The following is a 24,844-nucleotide window of genomic DNA, read 5'->3' on the forward strand; positions in this document are numbered from 1 at the left end:
GCTGATGCACCAAGGGACTTCTGAGGCTCCCCAGAAAGCACTCGTGCCAAGTATCACACTGGGAAGATGGAGCTGACCAGGGAAAGGGGACACCAGCTCTGCCGTAGCGCAGCTCGTATCCTGCTGCGAAACCTCCAGCTATCGAGCGTTCCAAGCAGCAACAGACGCCGTGTCTCTAAAGCCAACTGCAAAGATTTCCAAGTATTTCATACAAGCAGCTGCACTTAGAAGTCAGCATCTGGTGAGCAGCAGGGCAATGCCGGACAAACGGGACGCGGTTAGGCCCAACTGCACCGCGTCCTGCGTGGTGCCACCGAGCTGCCACCCGTACGGCAGAGCAGATCCAAGACCTCGGAAGAGAACGAAGCGAGAAGGCAAGGTCGTGTGAAAAACTGCAGAGGCTGCTTTGGGAGCGGTAGCCGTGGGAAGACACTGGGGAAACGCAGAGCGGACCGAACGCCGCGCTTCCATCTCAGCGTCATTCCCTCCAGGCACACCGAAGCTCACGTGCCCAACGTGGCCCATCTCCTTTACGCAGCAAGGTCAGCGAGGCTTACTACGAGGTGAACTATGGGCATCATTCCAGTTTAAATCAAATTTAAATATTGTATTTGGGGGCACACAGGGAAAATATCAACGAAATGGACAAACTGGTCTAAAACTTCTAGAACAATACCAGTGATTGATTCTGTGCCCCAAGACACACAAAGCTCTAGGGCAATTTGGAACTGCACAACTGATATTTAACTTATTTCTTCTACAGAAAAGTCATGCGGCGTTAATCACCATGCTGTTTCATTAACTGGAGATTACTAATTATCAGATTTGTTAGTCAGCACTACCAGACACTGTTTCACTGTTGATTGTTTGTATAGGGAAGACTGGAACCCACGATTTAACAATTTTAATGGGATACAAGGTGATTTGCAAGAGCTGCTCTCAGTAAAAGGGACAAAAATCACTGCGGTTGTCACAGACTTCCAGACAGTACCAGCTTCAGCGGGATCAGTGTGCGGGCACCGACGAGAGAAAACGGCAGAGGACAAGCGAGGCACGCACCTAAATCGGGCGCTGAACGTCCCGCCTCTACCTTGACCCTTCTGCTTAGCGGGCAGGGAGCAGGCAGGGCGTTTGCAGCACCTCATGTTCCAGCAGAGAGCAAAGCTGCTGTTCCACAGGATGGGAAAGCCACCGTCTCCAGCACCTCCTGTTCCTGTGCTGCTGGTTAACACGTGCAGACGCTCCAGCAAAGGCAGGTAAAAAAGGCAACGGAACCTCACCATCCAGCCAGGGCAGGCAAAGCCTGCTGCTCCCCTGCGGCTCCCCCCACCCCTCGCACCCTCTGACTAAGAGGGACAGGTCACCTTTGGAACGTGGAGATCTTCTTCCCTAATGAAGGAGGTGGATTGCTGTTACATAACGAGCCGAACGTGGCTCCACGTGGGCAGCGAGTAACCGCCAGCCTTCGTCTGCGACGGGCGGGAGCACGACGAGCACCTCGCAACAGCGACCGGAGCTGGGCAGACGCCGCAACGCCATTGCCTGCCGCGGCGCTTCCCGCTGCAGCGCGTAACACCTAACCGTCAGCGGAAGGTAATGAACGATGAAACGACTGCGCAGCCTGCACAGCGGCAGAGTTCTTCTCGCTCACCTTCTTACTGCAGTGGAGCAGTCTCGGCCAACGTCTCGTAGGGCGCGCTTGCTGCCGGGGGTCCCAGTTACGATTCCTTCTGGAAAGCAAACAGGAATTCAGGAGGTTTACCACCGATACCAAACAGATGGTGCGTTATTAATGAAGTTGCAATTTGGAATAATATATTTTACTCCATTGCCTGCAATTTTCTTACAGCAATATTTACTCGGCTAATTACCGCAATAGGCAGGCACTGTGCTCGCTGCAGTGGTCTGTTTTCACCGACACGTTTTCCATACCAAAGAACTCCATGTCCCAGGTATGTTTTGAAATTAGCATCGAGCCGATTGAATTTTATACTGTTTCCAAGCTCATCTTTATTTTGTGGCATACAACAGACACACGTTGACCGGTAACCCATTTTCATTTGTTTTTATAAACAACACGCACGACCCGGAGGTCACGCCGTGCGTTTCAGACACTGGATCTGACCGTGTGGCATCCGACCCTGGAGACAACGCGTGCCACAGCCACGGGACGAGCGCTCACCCCCATACGCTGCTCCGGATCTCGCGGCAGTCTGCAGCCCACAGACGCTGACCGTCAGTGCCCCGCAGCAGCAGGGGGAGAGGTGTTTGCACCTTTGTATCTCGGGGGGGAAACTGGTGCAGAGCAGTGTTTTAGTGAAGCAGCCAGCAGAGTCCTCTGGCTGAACACGGACGTCCTGGCAAGCTTAGTTTTCAAGAAACAAGCACAAAAAAAAATGTCTAGGAATAAGCTGGCCTTAAGCAAGCGTTACCAACACCCCGAGCAAGCCGACGGCGCGCTCAGCCGTCTCGCCCGCCGGGATGCCCACGCCGCCCGGCTCGGCGGGACGCCCACCCTCCTGCCTACCAGGAAGGCATTGCCCAACCTCCCTCCGGCCAGCCCCGCTTCCCACACTGAACTCCAGGCTGCTGCGAGTGAGAGCCATGGACGAATTCCAAGAATCCATCTGAGCCGAAATCCAGCCCCGCTTGTTTTCTCCACTTACTGGCTGAACACAAACAAAATTTTTTTTTAAAGGAGTAAAACCTACGTCATTTACTCTCCACTGGGTTTTAGGCCGTGGCCTGGCTTGCCCCTTTCACCTCCATCTTCTCCAGATTTCAGTAAATCAAAGGGTGAGGAATAGCCCTCTTGCCAAAACAATCATTTTTAAATCAAATTTTTTTTTTTGTTTACAACAGCAATTCTCACAAATGACATACTCCAAGCAAGGGTGGCAAATGCCAGCTATCCACACAAACGTGAAGGTGAGAGCAAGAGGAAGAGCCTTACTACGAAACAGAAGAACCTGCGCTGGGTTAGGAGACCAAGAGACCCAAGAGGAGCACGGGCTAAAAGCATAAACGCGTCCGGGCAGAGCAAACGGCACCGGGTCTGCGACCGGCCCCTGCAGGGCTCCCGGTCCCGCGCCGCTGATCCATCCACGCCTCCAGGACCCGCAAGCTGCTTGCAGCTTTCTCACGTCCCCTTTGCTGGCGGGCAGTCTCCCCAGCATCGTCCACATGTGCGTCGAGGCAGCCCCGGACCCCGCAGCGCTTCGGCCGGCGCCGAGCTGCACCCGGGGGAGCCGGCGGAGAGGGGCCCGTGCTCCCCCGGCCCAAAACAGCAAACGCCAGAGCTGGGGCCTCGCTCACCGCCGACATTCCTGGGAAAGCAGCACAGGCCTGTCCGATCCCCACGCAGAATTCAGTAACAAACCCAAAAGGACCGACACTCGGGGGATTTTGTCAAGCCCTCCCAAAATACGGTACTGGCAAGGAGCACGCACAGGGCGGTGGGGCCGAGAGAAGTGCAGCAGCACCCGGCATGTCCTGCCAGCACGTGAGGCCACCAGGAACACGGGAACAGAAGTCCTCAGGAGCAGAAGTCCTCAGGAGCAGCGCTTTCCAGGCCCCCTGGTCCTGGCTCCGAGGAGCATCCCCTTCACCCCAGGGCAGGGCGATGGACCCCCGCAGAACGGGGCTGCTGCCATGGGCAGTCCGGGGAATTCAGCCCTCAGCACCTCAACGTGCTCCTCAGCCCTCTCCACGCAGGACAGGGTGCCTTGTACAAGGCAAAGGCATGAAAATTATTTTCCCCACATCCTGCTCATTGCTGAAGAAGATGAACTTGGCCCTGGAAATCACAGGCTGCACGGAGCCAGCCTTCAGCTGCAGCCCCCACTCCACTGCCTCCCGACGCTTCCAGCTATACACGATTACATAGCATGAAAAACATCGTTACGGCTTCCAAATTGCAAACAGATTTAAATAGCAAGTAGCCTGGCCCTGTGAAGTACGTGCAGCTGTTGAAGTGCCTCTGGTACTCTGTAAGGGCTGACAAATGCCAAGCTGCTCCAGGCATCAGCCACCACCCCCAAGCTGCAGGAGGGAGCTGAACACCTCGCTCAAAGACCAGCCACCCAAAATCACATCTACATTCCGAATCCACGAAGTCTTGAAGCTGTAACTGCAGTGAAAGCCTGAAATGACAACACGCACACTCTTTATTTTTTATTTGTATCAGTCTTCCCTGAACCTCGACAATGCGCCGGTCATCTTGATTGCCCTCTCTTTCCTTTTGTTTTAAAGCAACACAGGGGTTTCTGGACTGCCAATCTTAATTTTTTTTTTTTAATTTTAAATCAGTCACTGTTTTAAGAGCTGTTTAGGTGTACTGCAGGCCCTACTATCTGAGGACTGCTCCAGAACCACAGCGGACATCTCTGCAGCTGCAGGCGATCCCTGCGCGGCTCCCACACTGCAGCTGGGGATACCCCCACCCTGTCGCGACACACGACAGCCCTGCCCAGGCCCTCTGACACCCCACCACCCCACCTCCGCTGGGCAGAGAGGTGCCTGGGGGCAGCCCCTTCGCTAGACGGCTGCCTGCGAGGCTGCAGTCGGGTGCAAGCGCCAGCCCGGCTGCCGGAGCAGCCTCTTGCCTGGGCTCCATCCGCTTCCCCCCGCGCCGGCCTGCAAGCAGCGCCGGCTTTCCAGACACCTCAAACCATGCCCCACTAACACAGAATCACAGAATCATAGAAAGTTTTGGGTGGGAAGGGACCCCTAGAGGTCATCTAGTCCGACCCCCCTGCAGCGAGCAGGGACACCGCTAACGAGATCAGGGTGCTCAGAGCCCTGTCCAGCCTGGTCTTGAATGCTTCCAGGGACGGGGCCTCCACCACCTCTCTGGGCAACCCGTTCCAGTGTTTCACCACCCTCACTGTGAAGAATTTCTTCCTTATATCCAGCCTAAACCTACCCTGTTTTAGTTTAAAACCATTCCCCCTCGTCCTTTCTCCTGCAGAGGCTTTGGAACTGGCAGTTAGTACACGAGGAACAGTTTGCAGCAAGGGAAAAAACAACCCAGCAGCTTTCCAGATGCACACAGCACCATCTTTGGCTTTCCGCAGAAACGAGCCTTTTGTTTACCGGCTGCAGAACCCGACTCCAGGGGCCGGTCTGTTCTTGCTCAAAGAGGGAAAACAAGCCTGACCTCAGCGTGCTGGAATAAACTCTGCCCCCTCCTTCCTTCCACGCTTCTCCCAGTGCAAAGGTAAAGCACACGCTACCCAGCAGCGTGACCCAGCTTGCTGAGCGAAGCGTGACCGCACGCACTCCTGTTTACTGACACCGAAAACACGACCACCGGAGCCAAGGAGCGAAACCGGACACGCTGCCGCTCACCAGGCCACGCCGGGCGGCACTTCCCGGCTGGCGACAGCTCTGCCGTACGTCAGCTGGGCCCTGGTACGTGAAGCACGGCATTGGCTGCGCAGCACATACCTCTCCGGGCATGGGCAGCCGCGCTCGCGGCGGGCGCTCCCCGATCTCCCACTCGCACCATTTCCCCCGGTCGGTACGCCGGCTGCCGCTTCCTCCAGGCGGGTACGGCACAGCAGCACTTGCTGGCAGCACGGCCCGAGCAAACAACCTAGAAGTCAGCCTGCAAGACGCGGAGCGGCTCTACCATTCTCATCAGAAACAGCTACTCGTCACTGGAATTTGTCACACCAACAGCTCTGGGAAAAAACCTTGTCATGTTTGGACCTTCTTGACCTATGGCCTGTTGACGGTGCGGGCCAGAAGCCTTTGCTCACGCCTGCTCTGCAAACACGCAAGCGGCTGGCAATGCGAGCACCAGCGCTTTCAGAGATACCTTGGAGCGGGCGTGGGCAGCACGGGGGGAATTCCTTTCCCAGCTAACTGGAAGCGGCAACAGTTGGTAATGCAAAGCATCTCCCGGGGCCGGAGCCTGCAGCTGCCAGCGCTCCCTCCGAGCCAGGGCAAGGCTGGAAGGAAGCCGGATCATCCATTCCAGCCCACCGGCAAACCTGCGGTGCCAGGAACGCCGTGGGAGGCAGTCTCTGCAGAAGGGCCTTTCCACGAGGATCTTCCAGCTCACCGGCAGGAGGAACTGGCTACGCTCCCCTCGGACACTCCGAGATCCGGCAGATCGCGGAGCGGGCAGGCGGCCAACTCTATCCACTGTTCTAACTGTGATTAATAAAAAGTTCTATGAAAAGATCAGAACTTCTGAATACAAGATTCAAAAACTCCCTCCTCCCATAGCGAGTGACTGCCAATTGTGCTACTGGTCCTCAGGATTTTTAAAGAATGCTTGAATACGTGCCAAAGTGTAAAAATCAAAGATGCTGCATTCACACGGTGAACGAGACACCCACCCCAACACCTCTGCAAGGTCGATGGGCAATGTTCTTGACAAACTGACTTCGGGTTTTCACAGAATGTTCGGGGTTGGAAGGGCCCTCTGGGGGTCCCCCAGCCCAACCCCCTGCCCAAGCAGGGTCACCCAGAGCAGGGGGCACAGCACCGCGGCCAGGCGGGGCTGGAATATCTCCAGAGAAGGAGACTCCACAGCCTCCCTGGGCAGCCTGGGCCAGGGCTCCGGCACCCTCAGAGGGAAGAAGTTCTTCCTCATGTTTTAAAATGAGAACTAGAAAAAACTGCATTTGCCCAGGCTCTAGAGACTAACTCCAGCCTGCACTCTGCTCGTTTTGCTGGCAGAGTTCAAAGGTTTTGAGCCCTAAAGAGCCCACGCATTTCAGAAAACTCAGCGCCAACCGGCACACTGCTTGTGCAGCGCAGCCCCAACGCTCCCGTTCCCGAAGGTGCCCTGCTCCGAGCAGCGCAGTCTGACGCAGCTCCGCAGCGCGGCTGGCGCGCAGCTCGGCCTCCCCGGCCCAGCGGACGATGCCAGCGCGTTCAGCGCCGTGAGGTAACGCAGAACAGCTCATGGAAAACGAAGCTGTCAGATGGCAGCAGGCGCCTTTTAAGATGCCTGATGGATCCCTAATCAAGGAACGTGGGAACTGTTACACGCCGTACCACGGGGCTAAATTAAAGCATTCCTGGCAGCTACTGCTGGCCGACAGATAACGAACCGACACCGAGATGCATCAGCACAAGACCGTGAGTCAGAGCAGCGTGGCAATTCCGAGCTAAGGACCTGCTGTGCAGCGTGGCATGCCTCCTCCTCCGCGCGGGCAAGCAGGGCGCAGGCCCACACCGCCAGGTCGGGTGCCCCCAGCGCTGACGCGCAGGTGAAGTTACAGCGAGGGAAACGCACTACGGAAGGTGAAGTTGCTCAGAAATTAAATAACCTTAAAGGGCTAACCAATGCTGGGCTTAGTTCTGCTGCTTGGTACTCTAGTAATGCGCAAAAAATCTTGGTCCAGAGGTGGACTTTGCCACGTCTCTAAAAATATACACCTATAAATAGTAAATCATTATCAAACAATTGCATCTGGACAACCAATGCAAAATATCCATGGCAAAGAGGGAGCTTGTAAAGTTTAACTTCTCCCCATTAAGTCCTCCAAGGGATGAGCAGCTTCTTTTTCCCTTGTCCACAGAAATCCTGCCATTTTCCAGCACACAGCCCAGGATTTTTGCTAAGTAACAGCTGCCACAGCCAGTGCACATTTGCTTTTGGAAGCAAATCACTAATTGTGAAGTTGCTAGGAAGGCTGTTCGGGCAACTTGCTCCGGAACATTTTTTAAGTCCTAAAAAGGGAAGGCTTGGAGGAGAGGCAAGCAAAGACAGCCTTCGCTCTGCCCCGCAGTGCTTCACACCTCCAGGGATCTACGCTTCAAGCTCGAAAGCCGCAACAACCATTTGACAGGACCCAGGCTACTACACCTGTCGCTTCACAGTCCCTCCACAGGCAAAGCCTGACCAGCAGCTGCCCCGGGAAGCTCCGCTCCGTCGGGTCTGGGAGCAGAGAGCTGGGAAGCGTCGCTGGCAGCTGTGCTGCGGGAGGACGGAGAGCAGCCCCGCACCCAGCGTCCTGCGCGAAGGATCCAGGCACGGGCGGTTTGACGTGGGGGAAGGGGCAACTCGGGACCACACGGCCCTGTAAGAAAAGAACAATTCATCACTGAAGTTTAAGTATGAAATGCCTTAAACACTCATCGACCTCAGGCAGGGGAGCAGAGGTGAACACGGAGGCAGCAACGCCGCGCGGTACGCGGGCACCGTTTGCCTACCCAGCCACTCCGCAGCAAGCAGTGCTCTGGGGTGTTCGGGAGAGCAGCTACTACACAGTCACGCACTCCTACTCAGGCCTTGTTTTTCCTCGGAGCAAAAGAGGAAAAAGTTTAAAATCAGCCTGCAGACAGCAGCATTCCATTTGCAAGAGTTCATTCTTTCAAGAAACAGGACAAACTAATTCCTCGGTAAATATTTGGGGTTACAGTTCTGCTTAGCAGTATCTCATTAAACACTTCCAAGGTTTTAGCGAGCCAGTAATACACTCAGGACACAAGGCCATGGAAATAACAGGGCTTATTTCAGCACTAACAGAGCTATTTTTAAAAATTTTACTTATGGGATGCCAATTTCCTGAAGCTGTTTGGAAAATCAAATTTAAGAATGTACAAACACTAAGGGAACAAAAATGTGCTATAGCAACAGCCTTCTTTTGCTAGGAGATACACTAGATATGTTTCTGGACTTTCCAACTCACTTTCATCCAACAAAATCACCTTTTCCCCCTTTCAGAGGACAAATTAATAATAGCAACAACAACAAAAAAAATCTGTATGTCTGCAGCAAAATATGTTTGCGTGTAGAGAAAGCTCATTCCCAAGAAAAAAACCCTTCCAGTTTTAGCAAATGCCCCCAGCTGCCACAAACAGACCGCAGCAGTGACAATGCGCTGCTTCGCTCTAGGGATGCTCAGGTTTAACAAAATCAGCTCGGCCCAACGCCTCTGCCAGGCAAACAGGCAATACAAGAAGTTCTTTTATGTCGCTGACAACCTCCTAAAAATTGGAGGAATTTTTAAATGTACACCAACTTAACAACTGCTTGAAACAGGAAGAGGAGGTGAAAGAGTATCCAGCCGAAGCAGCAAGGGAGAATTCATTGCACTGTACATACCAGAGCGAAACACAGATGGGATCCTGAGGTTTATAATTCTTCAAGTGCCATTATAGAAGTGCGCAGGCATTTGCTTTTAAATATTATGACAAGCAGCTGAACGGCGTAAAGTATAGCTATTTTCATAGGCTGCACCAACAATTCGGGAACCGTTCCAGTAAAACAAATACTGAACGTCAACAGGCTGTTGACTTCAAATCACTAAAAATACCACACAAAAAAACCAGCATTGCTTCCAAGCCAGCAACAAAGCGCTCCCCGGGGAGGGGGTCTGTCCCCCTTTCCTACCAGATGGGTGAAGTTCACCCTGGTCTGCCATTCCAGAAAGCAAGCTGGGAAAGAAGAAAAATGTCTTGAGGAAAGATTTCGGAGCAAGGTTAATAGTTTGGTTTTAAATGTGGCTGTTTCTCCTGGGATACGTTTTTATCTGAAAGCAACTTCTGAGGTTATTTCAATGTGCTTTCATGTTATATAAGCGCCCTATCTTCTAGGGGCCATCAAGCATTTTTATACAGCCAATTAGTAAAAAAACCTAAACACCCGAACGAACGCTGGGAAACAGGGTGCTCTTGATGGATCAGGGATTACTCAGCCAGGGCAGCATCACTTCTGCAAGACGGAAGCCACCGATAAAGGTGCTTTCACGTAACTTTGGGAACCAGGCAAAAAATGGGCAGGATTAAAAACTGCTTCCTAAACAACAGCGCGGTGCTGCGAGAGGCCTGACGGGCAGCAGGGGATGCTGGTCAGTACCACGAGAGCCCAACGAAACGAACAGCTCCACAACCCGGTCCTGCAAACAGCGGCCAAACCCAGCCGCGACCACTCGCTCACTGCAGAAACAGCTTAAACGGGGAGAAGAGCACACTGGGCCGGGGAGAGACGTGTGCTTCCACACGCAATAAAAATCCGCCTCTTTGGTGAGCAAAGATTTGCTTTTGCCATGGAGACTGGCATAAGCATTTCCTGTTTGGTGCCCCCAGGCAAAACACTACAATGCAACAACCTCCCTTGGTTCTCCTTTTTCTGTTTTTCTCCCCAACTCCTGATGTTTTGAATTAAGTCTCCAGTCGACTCTGACTCACGGCAAAGCTCTACGCCGATCCCACGAACATCATTCCCCTCCTGGAGGAGACACCAAGTGCAAAAAGTAGGGCGAAGTGACGCCAAGTGGGACAGACAGGGACGCTTTTTTAGGAAAGCAAGGCAAGAGGACGCGCTGCCGTATCCCTGCCGCAGCCTGGGGAAAGGGCAACCAGTCACGCGGTGCTGTGCAGCTCCTGACACATTTGCTAATGAGCCTGCCAGTCAATTACTCATTTCGGATGGTTGTAAGGACTTACGCTCTGCTTCGCAGCTGAGGAGCAGCGGGTGCCGTGGGTCCAGCTGCCAGGGACACAGTGCCCTCTCTTGGAGACTCCACAGCCAGCCCCACGGAGGGACGCTGGGCACCAACACGCTGCTGCCATCTCTTCAAAAATCCTTTCTGCCCAAGAGGCAAGTCAGCGGCACCGAGCAGCTCTGCCAGCGCTGCCCGGCCTGACCTATCGCCTTGAGGAAGTGCGGATGCCTGTCGGAAGAGCTGCTCTTAAGGTAGGTCAGTTTTAACTCCTAACCTTGAAGGTTTCTTTACAGCACGCTACCCAAACTTTAGTCTTTTCACCTGGAACTGTGTGGCAGATCACAGAATCACAGAATAGTAGGGGTTGGAAGGGACCTCTGTGGGTCATCTAGTCCAACCCTCCTGCCGAAGCAGGGTCACCCAGAGCAGGCTGCACAGGACCTTGTCCAGGCCGGGCTTGAATATCTCCAGAGAAGGAGACTCCACAGCCTCCCTGGGCAGATAACGCATGGCACAACTGTGCTCACCTGGACAATATTATACCCTCTCAAGAGCGGGGACGCTGTGATATAACTGTCACCACAGAAAACGAACGCAATTCAGAAGAGCCATTCCAACTTGCAGGCAACAGCTCCACGTTCGCTTTCTGTGGGACCCTGGGGCAGTTTCAGACAGGTAGCACCCCCCCGTGTCACGCTGTCTCTGCGCGGGCTCTGAGGTGCAGCTCGCACATTCGCACTGCTCACCTCGTACGATCTCCCTCGTTTCGGGAGTCAAGGGTACAAAGATGGGGAAAATTAACTGTGAGGCAGGAGAGATGGCTGGGGGGGCTTTGTGGTGTGCTGCTGCGTAACGTACCTGGTCAGCGAGCGTTCACACCACCTTCTGCAGCACAAAGGCAGATGCACTCTGGCTTGAGAAAGGGCGGCTCTCCTAAAAAAGGAAATGGAGAGAGTTTTCAGCAATTAAAATATCCCGCAGGGAATGCCTGCTACTCTCAGCACCAGCTTTGATCCAAAGCTGAAGCACCTCACACCTTTTTTTTTTCCATCTCATGAAGGCAGGCACAGCAGCCACCTGGCTACAAAGACCCTTTTTACACCGACAGACACAGGCACTGTTTTCTCCCTGCCTGAAGCCAGGCTAGACTTGGCTATCACACAACTACTGCAAGTCACGCAGTAAGGACCAGGGACACGCCGCGCAGTAAGGACGAGGGACACGCCGCGCAGTAAGGACGAGGGACAGGCCACACGGGCGCCAGGGCCAGCAGCCTCGCAGCTCTGACGGTCGGCCAGCTTTGCGGCCGACTCCGGCCCTGGAGGCAGAGCACCTGGCCGCACGCCGTGCAGTTTCAGAGCCGAGTCTGAAGATGGCTCCATCGGCACAAGAGATGCCGTCCGCTCCCGCCTCCCTGTGCACAAGAACAAATATCATCAGGCACACAAAGAACGAAGAAATCTCCCGAATGCTTAGTCAGCCGTCAATCACACGGTATTTGTCATACGCTGACAACAATGATGCTGTGAAGGCAAGGGAGCAGTCCCATACAGGCATTATAGATTTCCAAAGATGTAAGACTGCGATACAGAAGCTACAACAAAAGAAACTAGAGAAAAATAGCTTGAGCAACTCATGGAAGTCAAAGAGAAAAAGAATGACAAAGACAGATTTAACTAAAGAAAGGGAAGAGGAAGGCATATCTGCAGCATTTCATTTTTTTGTTCTTCCCCACAACGCTCAAATTAAAAAGCCCACACACTTGAATTAAGTACAAGTTATAGGGGAGCTGGAAATACAGTCATTCAGAATCACTATTTAGGTTAGGAAAATTGCTGCATTATACTCCCTTGTCAAGCGGCAGATTACGAAATCTGCAGAAGAAAATGTGGGATTTGGACCCATCACACAAGAAACAGAAGGAAACCGAGGAAATCCTCGGTAGGGGTTTGCTGTGCAGGACCTCGGGAGCTCTGGCCCCACACACACCACCCCGCAGGGCATGAGGGATGATGACAGGAGACAAAAGCGGCAGTGCAGAGATCCCAAGGCTCTCCCCCACGTCCTCATCACAGCTACAGCCATCATGCCACCCTCGCACACACAGCGCAACAAGTTCAGGCCCAAACAAGTTTTTTGGCTTGTTTTCTCTTTTTTTAAATCACAACATAAAACCCAGAACTTGAGGAGGGCACGTGGTCTGGACCCAGCTACAGAGCGGGGATTTACCCATACACCTTTCTTCAGGAGCCTTCACAATGTTTAATTTCTACCTTTGAAAACGCCCCTGATAAAACCCCGGCTCCACCAATGTCAGGCAAGATTTGTCACTGACTCACGGGTAAATACCCTGGCCGCGTTTCTGTTCACATTGCACTGCGTCCCCAGCTCCAGACAGGGCTTCAGTACTGAATTCGTGGTGACAGGCAGCCAGCCCCTGACACGAGACCACTGCCGAGACCCCCAGGGCGGACCCTAGAGCAAACCCTCTCTAGCTATCAGCAGAGAAACACCCACCTCACGCTGGAACATCTGCTGGAAGGGAGCACAAAGGGAGTGGAGAATGTGAATATTAACTCTTTTAGATCCAGATTTTGCAAGCTTGGGTTTCCTCTCCGGTGTGATACAAACACTCGGTGACTCCGGCTGGAGCTGGCAGGGGCCGCAGGGCAGCGGCGGGCGCTCGGCCTGTTTGCATGGCAACAGCACTGAAACAGATGCTGCGAGCTCCACGAGGGCAGGCGGCTGCAGAGCTTGTTTCTAGAGGGAACTGCTTAATGTCTAATCATTAACAGTAAAAAACACCCTAGATAAGAGTCAGCTAGCGACAGACCAAAGCAGTGATGCGTTTCAGTCACCAGGAAGCGCGGGATGTTTGCTTGTTCCTGTTATGGCTCTGCCGCGTTTCCCCTGCCGAGGGGACAGCTTTGCAGGAAACGACACAGAATTCGAGAGAGGCATCTGCTTGTTCCGCCAGCCGCCCTCAGCCGAACAGCACGGGGACTCGCTCCCGCGCGCTGAAGGCAGCGAGATCAGGCGTGCTCATGCGCATCAGGGCAGCTGATTAAAGCTGAGCAGCAGCAGCGGCATCGCGAGCTCGCTTGCCACAGGGCCTGCAGAGCTCCGCAGTCCGGACGGTGCAAGCTTCAAACGTGTCCACCCCATCGCTTGCCTGGGAAGGGCGCGAGGGCAAACCAGCCCCAGCTTTGTGCTGTGACACAGCAGCACACTCGGGAGTGCCGTCAGAGCCCGGGATAGAAACAGAGGCGCATGAACCATCTGCTGCGCGTGCGGCACACCGGCCCCGCGGAAGCGACGCCAGGCGCCCCGTGCTGCACGCCTGGCCGGGCACGGGCAGGCTCGAGGCACGGCCACGCACCAGCAGCGCCCGGCCCAGCCGTGCGTCGGGACCCGTCTCCCACCTGCAGCTTCAGCAGCTGCTACCGCTCCGACCCGGGCTGTCAGACAAACACGGGCACCGCTACGACGACGCGCAAAGCGGCAGGTCCTCTTGCCCTTCCAATAAATCCGCTGCACTAAGGCACCCGCCGCTCGCACTCCCGCCCAGCCCAGGAGCCACCAGCATCCACCAGCCGCGTACTGGAACAGAGAGGCATTTGTTCCCCTTCGTATCAACCCTACTCTCCGGGCTAAAACCCTGAGGCAATTGCTGAGGGCAAAACCCCTCAGGTGCCGAACAGGCCCGGGGGTCCCAGCCCCTGCTGCCTGCGCCTCGACCCCTCCCGAGGCAGCCCCCGAAGCTGCAGCTGTAAGCGAGCACAGGGGGGGCTGCCACAGCTGGGGACTGATACCACGGCACGTGAAATAAAACAGAGCTAAGCCAGACTGTCTTAAACTGATAGAAATTGTTCTTTTTCTTTGCTCCCAGAGGTGTGGAGACTCCACGGATGAGCATGGAGGAAGCCTGCACCAGAAGTGCCATCTGCATCATCCTCACCAAGCCTTCCTTTTGAGTACCCTGAGCACTTCACCCCTCGCCAGAGAAATACCCTGCTAAAATAGACCTAGTGCTCAGATTGTAAACCAATCTAAGTGTAAAAAAAGACCAAAACACCATGAGACAGGCAGCAGCACGTCAGCAACCATATCTGTCATCACTTCCTGCAGCTCAGACCTCGCTCCGTGCATCACGCACAGGCCCAGGCCGTGCAGCCGGCCGTCAGCGCGGTGGCTCTGCCAGACGCCGCCTCCGCAGAAGCCAGCGTCTCCCGCTGGCCACGCAGGCCTCGCTGGACGCAGGACGACAGCCCGTGCGGCACGGCGCAGCACCATCCCCGCCCGGCTGAGCCGCAGCAGCGGACAGAATGGCAGTGCTTCCAACGCGCAGCTTCACGCTCTGAAACATGAAGAAAAATTCCTTAGGATTACAAGACGGCACCACAGAACTAAATGTGTGTTCATTGGTTTTTAACACAACCATTTACCATTTGTTCTTAATCTCCTGGCCCTGTATTTACAGAAAAACTACTCGCACGACGTGACACTCCGCTGTGCTTGAGAGCATCACAGAAACACACGTTTAGAAATGCGTATCCGAGTAACACTTTGCTCTTTTTCAGTATCTTTTATCAAAAGCTCTCAAAAGCTTCTTAAGCAGCAACAGTTTGCTTCCCTGCTCATCTGGTGTTGAAAAAAATCTCAACTGCCTCATACTAATCACGCTGATGCTCCCAAAAATCTGCTGTCAGACTTGGGCAGCTCTCGAAACCCGCTGTCCCCGAGGCGGGGCGTCACTACCCACCAGAACAGCCCCCCTCGCCCGCCGCCACGACGCGCAGCCAACGCCACGCAGGGGCCCCGCGAGCCTGTGCCGAAGCAAACTGCCGCCCTGCCCGGGGATTAACGAAGATCGTCTGAACCTGCGACCCCCACGATGGGCCAGCTTGGGCAGGGGCTCCGAGCGCAGCTCCCTCCACCACTGCCACACCAAATCTGGCTCACTTCACACGGACGATGACAGCAGCAGCCCGAGGGCCGAGCTGGCTCCTGGCAACGCCATTTCAGCGCTGCTCTCAGCACCCACGTACCGCAGCACGGTCCTCCTCACTCCGACCGGCGCACGAAGTCCGAGTCCCGTGAACAAACCCCGTGAGATCCGAGCAGCAACCACTACCGGCAGCAAACTGAAACAGCCTCCCAACTACAGAGAGCCCGCTCCTAATGCGATTTGTTTCAGTGTCACATAAGCCAGGAAAGCCAACTAATAATATTTATAGAAATGGATTAGAGCTGAATCTCCTGTGAATCTGGTCACCCAAAGAAACAAACTCACATTCACCCAGCGGGACTTGCCAGCTCTGGTGCAAGGGTGAAAGAGGTCAGAATGCGTGAGCTCCCACTTGCAAACCCACTCTTTCTACCACACCTACACAGCTCACAAAGCCTTGAAAAGAGCACTTGGCGACAAGCCTGCCAGCGAGCTCTCTGCTCCCCGAATTCTGTACCTGCTCCTTTCTGCGCTCCAACAGAAACGCACGCAGGCATTAGGGACAAGTGTTAGACCCTGCAGCAGGTTCACCTGCTCCTCAGCTTTCCACTCCACCAACCAGCTCCACAACAACCCTTTAAATCCGGATGCTCATACGGACAACGGCGTTATCCCGGCAGCAAGGTGTAAGGAGCAAGAGCACCGCTGACTTCCATCACCTTCTGTTCTTCTTAGCCAAAATTACACACGGCTAGTGAAAATGGCTTTTTACTTCAATAATCTCACTGAAGTTCGGTCTACCTAGCTATACAGGCCCTAGGATGAAGTGTTTACTATGTGAAAATGTAAAATAAAAAGTTTTAAGCATTCTACGACTTATGAACACCCAGTGCTCCCAAGAGGAAACACTCCCGGTCGGATGCAACCTGCAAGCTGCAGAACATTCAGCAGAAGAAATGCAGGAGACAGGGACAACAGCCTCTCAAACACTGTTACAGGATTAAACAGCAACCATCCAAGACCGTCCTCCTTCCCATCCAGCAGCTACATTTTATTTGTCATCAGCGTAAGGGTACAGGCTAAGTCGGCAGGTCCCTCATTTCTGGGGTTTGAAGGAATGGGAATTTACAGTGCAACACCACTCACAGCAAGCAGGCAGCCAACAAGAGGGGCAGAAACACAGCGCCAACAGAGAGCCCTTTTCAGTAATTAACAAAAAATACTGCATTTAACTTTTACCTTGCGTGCACTTCAATTCAAGCAGCATTTGGACAACTTCTCCCCAGAGGCCAGCCGCACTGCTCTGCCCAGTGGCCCAAACCCCGAGCCACCAGCACCAGCCCCCAGGCAGCTCAGTGCAGTCAGTCCCCGCAGGACCCATCACTGCAGCGTACCACTGCAGCCTGCACGTGGAAAATACGAAGGAGCAAGGCTTTATTTATGCAAGGGACAACGCTTTCAAGCATGACACGATTCAACCAAGGAAAAACAGTTAAATGCAGAAAGCCAGCAGGTTCAGAAAGCTCTTGGAAGAGAAACAGCTGCACCAGACTCTGCTTGCTCAAACCACCGGGAAAACGCCTGCGCAGGGGAGAACTTTGAACCTGGAACGCCTCAGGAGCACTCAACGGGATCCTCATGGCTCAAACCCCAGCAAGGCGCTGAACTTTACCACCCCCAGCAGCAGGAACCCTCCCGCCAGCCTGCGGCCCGTCCCTCGGCTCAGGGTGTTCACGGATTTCCTACACCACCACCAGCTCGCTTTGTTCGGCCTCAGACAAGATTTCCTGCCCCTCCACGGACCTTCCCCAAGTGCTCTGTCGCACCCCGGAGACATTCACGTCCAGCAGAACTGTCCCTGAGAACGAGGGAGCAGCAGGCTCTCCACCCGGCCCGCGGACGCGCTGCACCTACAACGCACCAGCGTACCCCGCGCTCAGCCCAGCCACCCCTCCCGGCCGTTAGCTGCTGGGGAGAGCAGGACGTGGTTACTCTCTCGAGCTACAGCCAGACCACAGCAACTTGTCATTTTTTTCCTTACTGCGGTAGGAAGGGAGCGCAGCAACAGCGCACAAAAGCGAGGCGCACAATACATCTCCTCTGCTGGCTGACAGCCCTCTGCTATTTCGGGAATGCTCGTCTGCAGGTGGATTGGAGTTGTGCTCCCATGACTGACAACACAACTCGCTCCACTCCGCTCCATGCCGGCCTATGGCAGCTGCTGCTATTTTGAGCGCTGTGCCTCTCCAGCGCTGCTGAACACTATTATCCCAAAGGTGAGAACTATTTCCAGATAACACCAGAACAGCATTTTCCACACTTTTTTTTCCTCCAAAAAAAAACCCCAAAATCACTGATTTTTAAAAAGTTTTGAAAGCGAGGTGAAGAACCCTCTCCAGCAAAGCCAGGGTCCACTTGCACTATAACGGCCTTTTCTTACGCACAGACCATGGAGGTGCTGAGACTATTACAACGAAATTCAAGTCACTGCCCCGTGTCCCACTCGCGGCTCTGCTGGAATGGGCAAAGCAGCCTCGCCTGGGCTCTCACACAGATAATCCTCGCCAGCAGACAGGACAGCGTCTACTCCCTCCGTCCCGACACAAAGCTCGCCTTCTGGCAACAGACTGGCTCAGTCCGTCGGCAGTCACAGCTATGGCCAGTCTGTGCCCGAGTTATCCTCAAAAACACCCACAAACCAGCAAGGAACAGAAAAATGTCATCTAATACTGAGTCAGTATCGTATGCACTCCCAATAAACGTGTTAAATGTAGGGCACACAAGTCTGGTTTTCTCACACATGCACCACCAAGACTTACCCCAAACACACACCAAAAGAGTGGGTTGTTTTTAGACTACTTCAGGAATGTAAGAGTTAACTGCTCCTGAGGAGCCTCCAGAAAGCGTCAGCCTAGCTCCCCAGAAAGAAAAGCTGAGGGTGGGATAATCAGGCAGAGAATGTTCACCATCTAATTAGTGATCAGAGGAAGAATTTTGCAATCAGTCAGAAGCGCTGACTTCTCCAAGCTTCACGCTGACCCCTGCGAGCGCTGCAGGTCAGCCAGAGCCGTTCTTGGTGGCTCGCCCCAAGGCCCCCAGCGCAGAGCCTTTACTCACTACAAGCCGCCAGCTCGGCGAGACGAAGGGCTGAGCTGGACCATCCAGCAGCTCTGACCTCAGAGCCGCTCAGCTTCCTCCCCGCACCAGCGGACAGGCTGCCCACCGCAGCTCTCGTGACCCCACTTCCACTGCAATTAGCCCCAAAAGCCGTACCAGGTCAGCAATTGTCTCAGCCTTCAGAAGCTCGTGTCTTCCACGGGGCCTGCAACGAACAATGCCTGGACAAATTAAATTCTAGTCAAGTCGTCACCAGCTGCGGCTCATACGCACGCAATTTTTTAACTAACACTCTGGAGCAAGCCCTTCCTTGTCCTCCATAAGCTGAATTGCTTGTGCCCCACAGGGCCGCTGGAAAATAATTACCTCTCTAAACCCACAGGCTACTCTTCCAAAGTAGGTGTGCCCCATGACTAATATCTGGCACCCAACCAGCTCCGCCTGCATTGCTATGCTGCGAGCACAGAGCCACTGCCGTCACTTGCAACAGCTCCTGTTCTACCCATGCTAACAAACGTGAAGTCCTTGTTTTCACCCCAGTGTCCCGTGTTAAAAATGCTGCACATATTCCTGCCGATGTCTTTACAAAGCGTATCTGCTGTTTGTCACTGCACTAACAGATCGGTCTTTAAAGCAACTGCTCGAAGCTCGACAAGTTTCTGCGAGGGACCACAGTGCCATGCCTTTGAGCGCTGACAAACGAATGTGGCATTGCACCTCTGCAGCCTCGAGCAGCAGCAAACACGGGATTTTGTTGCCTTTCACAGAAAGGCACTCGCAGCAAGCCCCTTCCGAGCGCAGGGCGGAATTTACGCCTTACCCTGCCAAGAACAGCCTGCGGACTCACCAAAACGGAGTCAGAGCTCCCGCAGCTCTTCCCGGGGACACGCTTTCCGCAGCTCGCTCCTCGACACAGCCGGCACCGCGGCGCCGGGAAACCCGAATTCACTTGAAGGAGCAGGGAACGCGCAGTGCAGCCCGAAGCAGCTCCTTCAGAGGGATGCCGGAGCGCTAGGAGCCAAACTCAGCTTGGTAAAAGAGGCTGCAGGAGAAACTGGAGAGATGAAAAGCTATCCGTGCTCACACTGCTGACTGCGCCTGGACGCCTGCTGAGGATGGCGGAATCATCAGTTCTCTTCCCAGAAGACTGGCGTGCTGCACAGTCCCACCTCAGGCTAAACACGCTCGGATCCGGGCAGCTCTGCTGACGGACAGACACCCGTCTTCCGAAAACTGAACCGCTCTGGAAACCACATGTAGGCAAAGCAGCACGGGGTTATAACTCGGGAGAGAAAGCCACGATGAGAGGTTAGTTTCTTTCCTAGTACTTTTAGATTCCTCTTGGAGAGCTTTTCTTCCAGTCACACTCACCTGAAACCAACCTCCAGGCCCCACCACAACAAAACCCCAGTGAACCATGTGGTGCCCACCCCCTGACGCCATCCCACCTGCAGCCACCTTCACCCGCCTCCAGCCAGCGACCAGAGCAGAAGGTGATGGGTCCTCTTCCCTCACGCATCTCCTGTGTTCCTTCTTTACCAACAAATACCCAAGAAACCAACCAAACCAGCCAAAGGAATTAAGCTTAGTGACTCCCCGACCACATGAAAAAATATGGTTTAAAGACCACCACCACCTGAATTTCCAGTCTTGCACAGCTCCATCTCCAAACTTCATTCCATGCTTAGTCTTACAGGACATCAACACACTCTCAACTGCTAGATGATATTTCTCTACTTCAGTACATTCTTCTCATCCTCCCTTGCTTTTCAAAACCGGTACCTTCCACGATCTCATATAAAGCACACGACTTATTGAATATTTATTTCCCCAGTTAAGCTACAGTTCAGGTACTTTCACAGCAAACACGCCGGTTCCAGGAAGCGTGTCCCACTTCCATTTACCAGCTTTACCACGTACTTTGCAAAAGCTCACTTCATATCCTTCTAGGTGACCAGCACCACTTCTGCTTCAAGATTTACCCGTCAGGATCTCACAGGGATGGAAGCCAACGGGTCAAGCTCAACAGCGGAACTCCACACGTGATTCAACAGCAGCAATGACACCAATGTTTAATTGGGATCAGCTGCAATTAAACCTGCCTGGCCCCAGCGCAACACAAGCCCTCCGTCAGATGCCACCGCCGGCGCTCACCACACGCGTGGGTTACAGGAAAAATGGTTTCCCGACGTCTTGCCCAAGACACAGTGAGTGCGGTGCTCCCTGCAAACCAGGCCAGGTCCTCTCCATGGCTGGGAAGGCGTGACCTGGAGCCGCCTGCTCAGCCACCACCTCTCGCACGCGCTTCAGTCCCCCGCCAGAGCAGCACCCACTGCCGCAATCACACTTCTCGACATCATCCCAAAGTCAGCAGCAAAAAGGTCGCATTTCTCAGCCTTAACTAAGGATCTTTCTTTAAAAAAAAGAAAAGAGCCTCTAGAAGAAAATTGCATAGTAACACTAAATTCACAACATTTCTGTCTGAGAATTGTACCGTAATTCGCAGCGAGTAACTGCAAAGAGAAGCCGTGACACGTCATGAATTATTGAGCATAAACACTGATCCTTTGCCAGCCAAAAAACAGGTTACCCTGAGACTGGAGGAAATGAGCATAACCATGACCACAGCAGGAATAACCCCCTAAAAGCAGTTTCTGCAGCGCATCTACAGAGAAATTCTCCTGTAGCTTCAGAACTGCAGCAGAAAAATCTGAGGAGAAGCTGCAGAGGGTTAAAACACGAGAAGCGTTCAGACCTTCTGCGTTTTTCTAAGCGCAGATGAGGCAGAAATGGACAAAAAGCCCTCGGGGCTCAAAAAAACCCAAACCATTCCATGTATTCAAAAAGAGATTTATTTTTTCTGAAGGGGATAAGTTGGAAAAAAAAAGTAAAAGCTTTAGGAGAACGTTAGCAGCACGTCAGTCTCGCTCGCTGGCGGCTCCCCGGAGCCGTGAGCCGAGGCCGACGTCTCCCCGGTGCCGCGGGAGCGGGGCCGGGGGGGTCCGGAGCAGGAAGGTCCTCCCACACCCCCGGGCCCGCGGCCCCACACCAGCTCCCACTTTGCTACTCGTACGTTCGCATTAGGAGTGAGGTATTTTTAAAATTACTCTTACACAGTCCGTTTTCTGGCTTCCCCCCCCCCTTTCTGTGAATGAAAATAAAACAAAGCAGGAGGTTTCTCAGCTTTTACAGCTTCTTAAAAGCCCATTTAATAAAATACATCTTTAACTGCAAATTTGGAAACGTTTTCAGTTCTAGAGAACCAACATGGGCCGGAGTACTTTAAAACTTTTTCTTGTCTGTTAGAAGGAAGAGGGAAAACCATAAAATAAATTACGAAAAAGCATAATGCTTCACCAGATTTCCTGTTTCGTGTCTCAGCATTAGCAGGGCGTCTGAATTTCCTCCCTTTTTTTTTTTTTTTTTTAAGGTCACAGCCAGCCCCTACCCACCCATTTCACAACCACCTCATCCAGAACTACGGGAGACTTCAGGCACGTTCGAGTTGGAAATATCAGCTGAATTCATAACTCGTTCCCAGGAAGAACGCAGCTCCCGCGCCCCTCAAGGCAAAGATCAACCACGCGTCAGCCCAAGAACCGCTCCTCTGGCCGAACGCCAGCGGCGCCAAGGACGAGCTGCGCGTCCCCACGCTCAGCCCCGCCAAACAAACCCGACGTCACGACCACTTTCAGGCGGTTTTTAGATGAGCTCGTGGCTCTTCACGTACGCGGGGGGGACGGAGGCAGCACCGTGCGCCACACGAAGCACGCTCTGAAGCGTTCATCGACTCGACGGGCTGGCTGCAGAGAAATTTTACATACGGGAAACTTGAGATAGCCCTGAGCAACTTTCACTTTCAGAAACAGCCTTTCAGATGAGAACATGGTGGTGTTGCACAAAACCCTGTGTGTTCTGGTGTTTCACTACAGGGCCTGTTAGCAGGACGCAGCAGAAGCCACCAGAGGCTACCAGGGGACGCTCCTACGCGACAGCAGCGACGCCTGCGCGGCCGCAGCCACGGCGAGGGACGGAGCAGAGGCCTCGGCAGCAAACTGCCCACCGCTCTCACACGCGCGAGCCCACCGCGGCCGGACGCTCCCAGCCGGTGCCCAGCAGCGGGCTCGGGCTCCTCCAGCTCTCTGCACTCCGTGAGGCACAGCAATTTCTTTCTAAATACAACCTATGTGGGTAAATCTAAGGCAAATTAATTTTTTTAAAAAAGCTCTCTCCAGCTCTGCTGGTTTGTCCTTCTCACGACGCCGGTCAGGCCACACAGCAGCAGGCGACTGGGTTTACACTTTCTATGAGTTTTGTTCCCTTCCCCACATCAAGCTAGAAAATCCGTCAGAGGGAATGACAATATACGACATTATCTGGCCACAGGTGAGAAGAACGAACCGACGCACGCACTGCCCAGAGGAGTCAGAGACGCTACAACCGGGACACCCTGAAACCCTCCGGACGCACAGGATCCCCCGCAAAGACTGCTGGCTAAACCCGTTAAATAGCTTGAGCGATATCTGAGCAATGACAGGGAGCTTCACACCTCAGAGTTCAACTATTAGACCGCCGCATCTCAACGCCTTTGACTTCTTGTGAGGCTGGGGAACCAACGCCGGATCTGCCGGCCACCCCAGCAGGCCAGCGGGTACCCACGCCAAACCCTACCCACCGTGACGCTGGCAGAGACACGGGACTTCACAAAGCCCTTTTTCCTCCTGGTCTGCCCTCCCCGAGCAAGAATCCCCAAACACCTCGGAACCTCTGCCTTGCTTCTCAGGCAGCCGCCGTTTCTGGGTCCCCCAGCCGCTGCCCTCCTCCGGCGCGCCAGGATTGCCACCCCCCTCGCCCGCTCTGCGGCCACCCACAGCGCCTGGAAACCTCACAGGTTCAGAGCTGCGCCGGGGTCTACACACCCAGGACGACCGAACCGCTCCACCTTTCCAACCCGAGCGAACCTCCACAGCCCAAAGGGCACGGCGGTGATTTTTCTAACCGACAGCTCGAGTTCTGCCGTTCACCGCCTCCTCCCGAAGACGTCAGAGAAAACTTCCCCCGCCCGCCGGCGAGCGGGCAGGCGGCGACTCCGAGCCCTACACGGAACGGACCGCTCCAAGGGCAATGAGTTGGGCGCTGGCGCCCGGCCAGCCCCACAGCTCTGCAAACGAACCGCTGCGCTAACGGGACGACTTCTGGCCGGGAGAGCCGCGATTCCCCGTCACCGACAACTCCTACCGCCTCGCTCGCGGGCGAGGCAGCGCCGAGCGGCAGCTCCCAGCAGCAGGAACCGGCGCTTTCCAAAGGGCAGAGCGTCCAGCTCCGCCGCAGCCAAGTCCAGGGACGAGCAGCAGGACCCCAGCTCCGGGAGCCGGGCACTCGCCTCGTTGCACTAACGAACTTCAGGGCACGACACCCTCCCAGCGCGGCAGGCAGGGCAGAGCAGTTATCTCCACTTCGCAGATAAGGAAATAAGGCAGGAAGGCAGAAGTTGGGCTGGCCGCAGGGGAAGTGCGAGGAGCAGAGGACAAACCTACTCCTCCCGAGTCAGACGCTCCTCTCCCGGCCACTGAATTGTTCTTCTCGCCTGTCTGAGCCAAGAGAAGCGAGTCTGCCGGCGTGCCTCCATTCCCCTGCCTTCGAAGAGGGATAATGCCTGCCTAAGATCACTCTCGATGTCAAAAAGCATTAATTACCTTAAGTAATACCAGATAAACGCTATATCCAGGGATAAGACGGACACAGAAGAAAAACTGGTAAGGTACGTTGCAATGTGCCTCCTGTGTAAATCGTTAAAATCCACAACAATACTCCAGCTACACAAAAGAGCTATTTCCATTTGTCTCACAGCTACAGATGGCAGAAGAAAACCTCTCAGACAATAAGCTCTATTTAAACATATTGATCCAGCTTTCTCGGTGCGTTTCCCCCCGTACTGGCTACAACCAGAATATGATAAATGGTGCTACGTAGTCGCAGAGCTCCCGCGCGTTTGCTTTACGATCATGCAGCTGACTTGGAACCCAAACCAGCAGCGAGCAGCTCACTGGGACGTCCCGCACAGCAGAAAGACAAACACCCACAAAACCTCCAAAGGATGAAGGTCGGACTTCAGTTCTACGTGCTTGAGGAGGAAGTTGTCTCTGAAGAGCCGTATGTTAAGAAAACCAAGCAATTACCTAAAAGGCCTCAAGTTTACGAATAGGCTCAGACTAAATATCAAGTTACTGACTCCTGCGGTGTACCACAAGTCAGCTTTTCTCCTGGTAGCAATCACCGCAGTCGTACTTGTCCAGGTCAGTTTTACAAGAAGCCCACAGCTATAAACAAACCTGAAGGTTGTCAGTTGTCCTCACAAAAAACCCAAAAC

At 54.0% G+C, this 24,844-nt stretch overlaps 1 protein-coding gene across 5 annotated transcripts in view; it reads right to left on the reverse strand.

Annotated features, from left to right (window-relative positions):
- The window catches only part of GNG7 (G protein subunit gamma 7), a 77,074-nt gene that overhangs the window by 50,585 nt on the left and 1,645 nt on the right, over positions 1-24,844 (reverse strand). The window contains exons 2-4 of one of the 5 annotated variants that reach the window (XM_075444077.1): positions 11,268-11,342; positions 7,826-8,039; positions 1,652-1,730 (exon numbers count right to left, since the gene is read on the reverse strand). The gene's annotated coding sequence lies outside the window, so the exon portion shown is untranslated. The remainder of the gene's footprint in view (positions 1-1,651; positions 1,731-7,825; positions 8,040-11,267; positions 11,343-24,844) is intronic. The other 4 variants (XM_075444076.1, XM_075444075.1, XM_075444079.1 and 1 more) reach the window with 4 other exon arrangements.

This window comes from Opisthocomus hoazin, chromosome 27 (assembly GCF_030867145.1).
Source record: "Opisthocomus hoazin isolate bOpiHoa1 chromosome 27, bOpiHoa1.hap1, whole genome shotgun sequence".
Taxonomy (NCBI): domain Eukaryota; kingdom Metazoa; phylum Chordata; class Aves; order Opisthocomiformes; family Opisthocomidae; genus Opisthocomus; species Opisthocomus hoazin.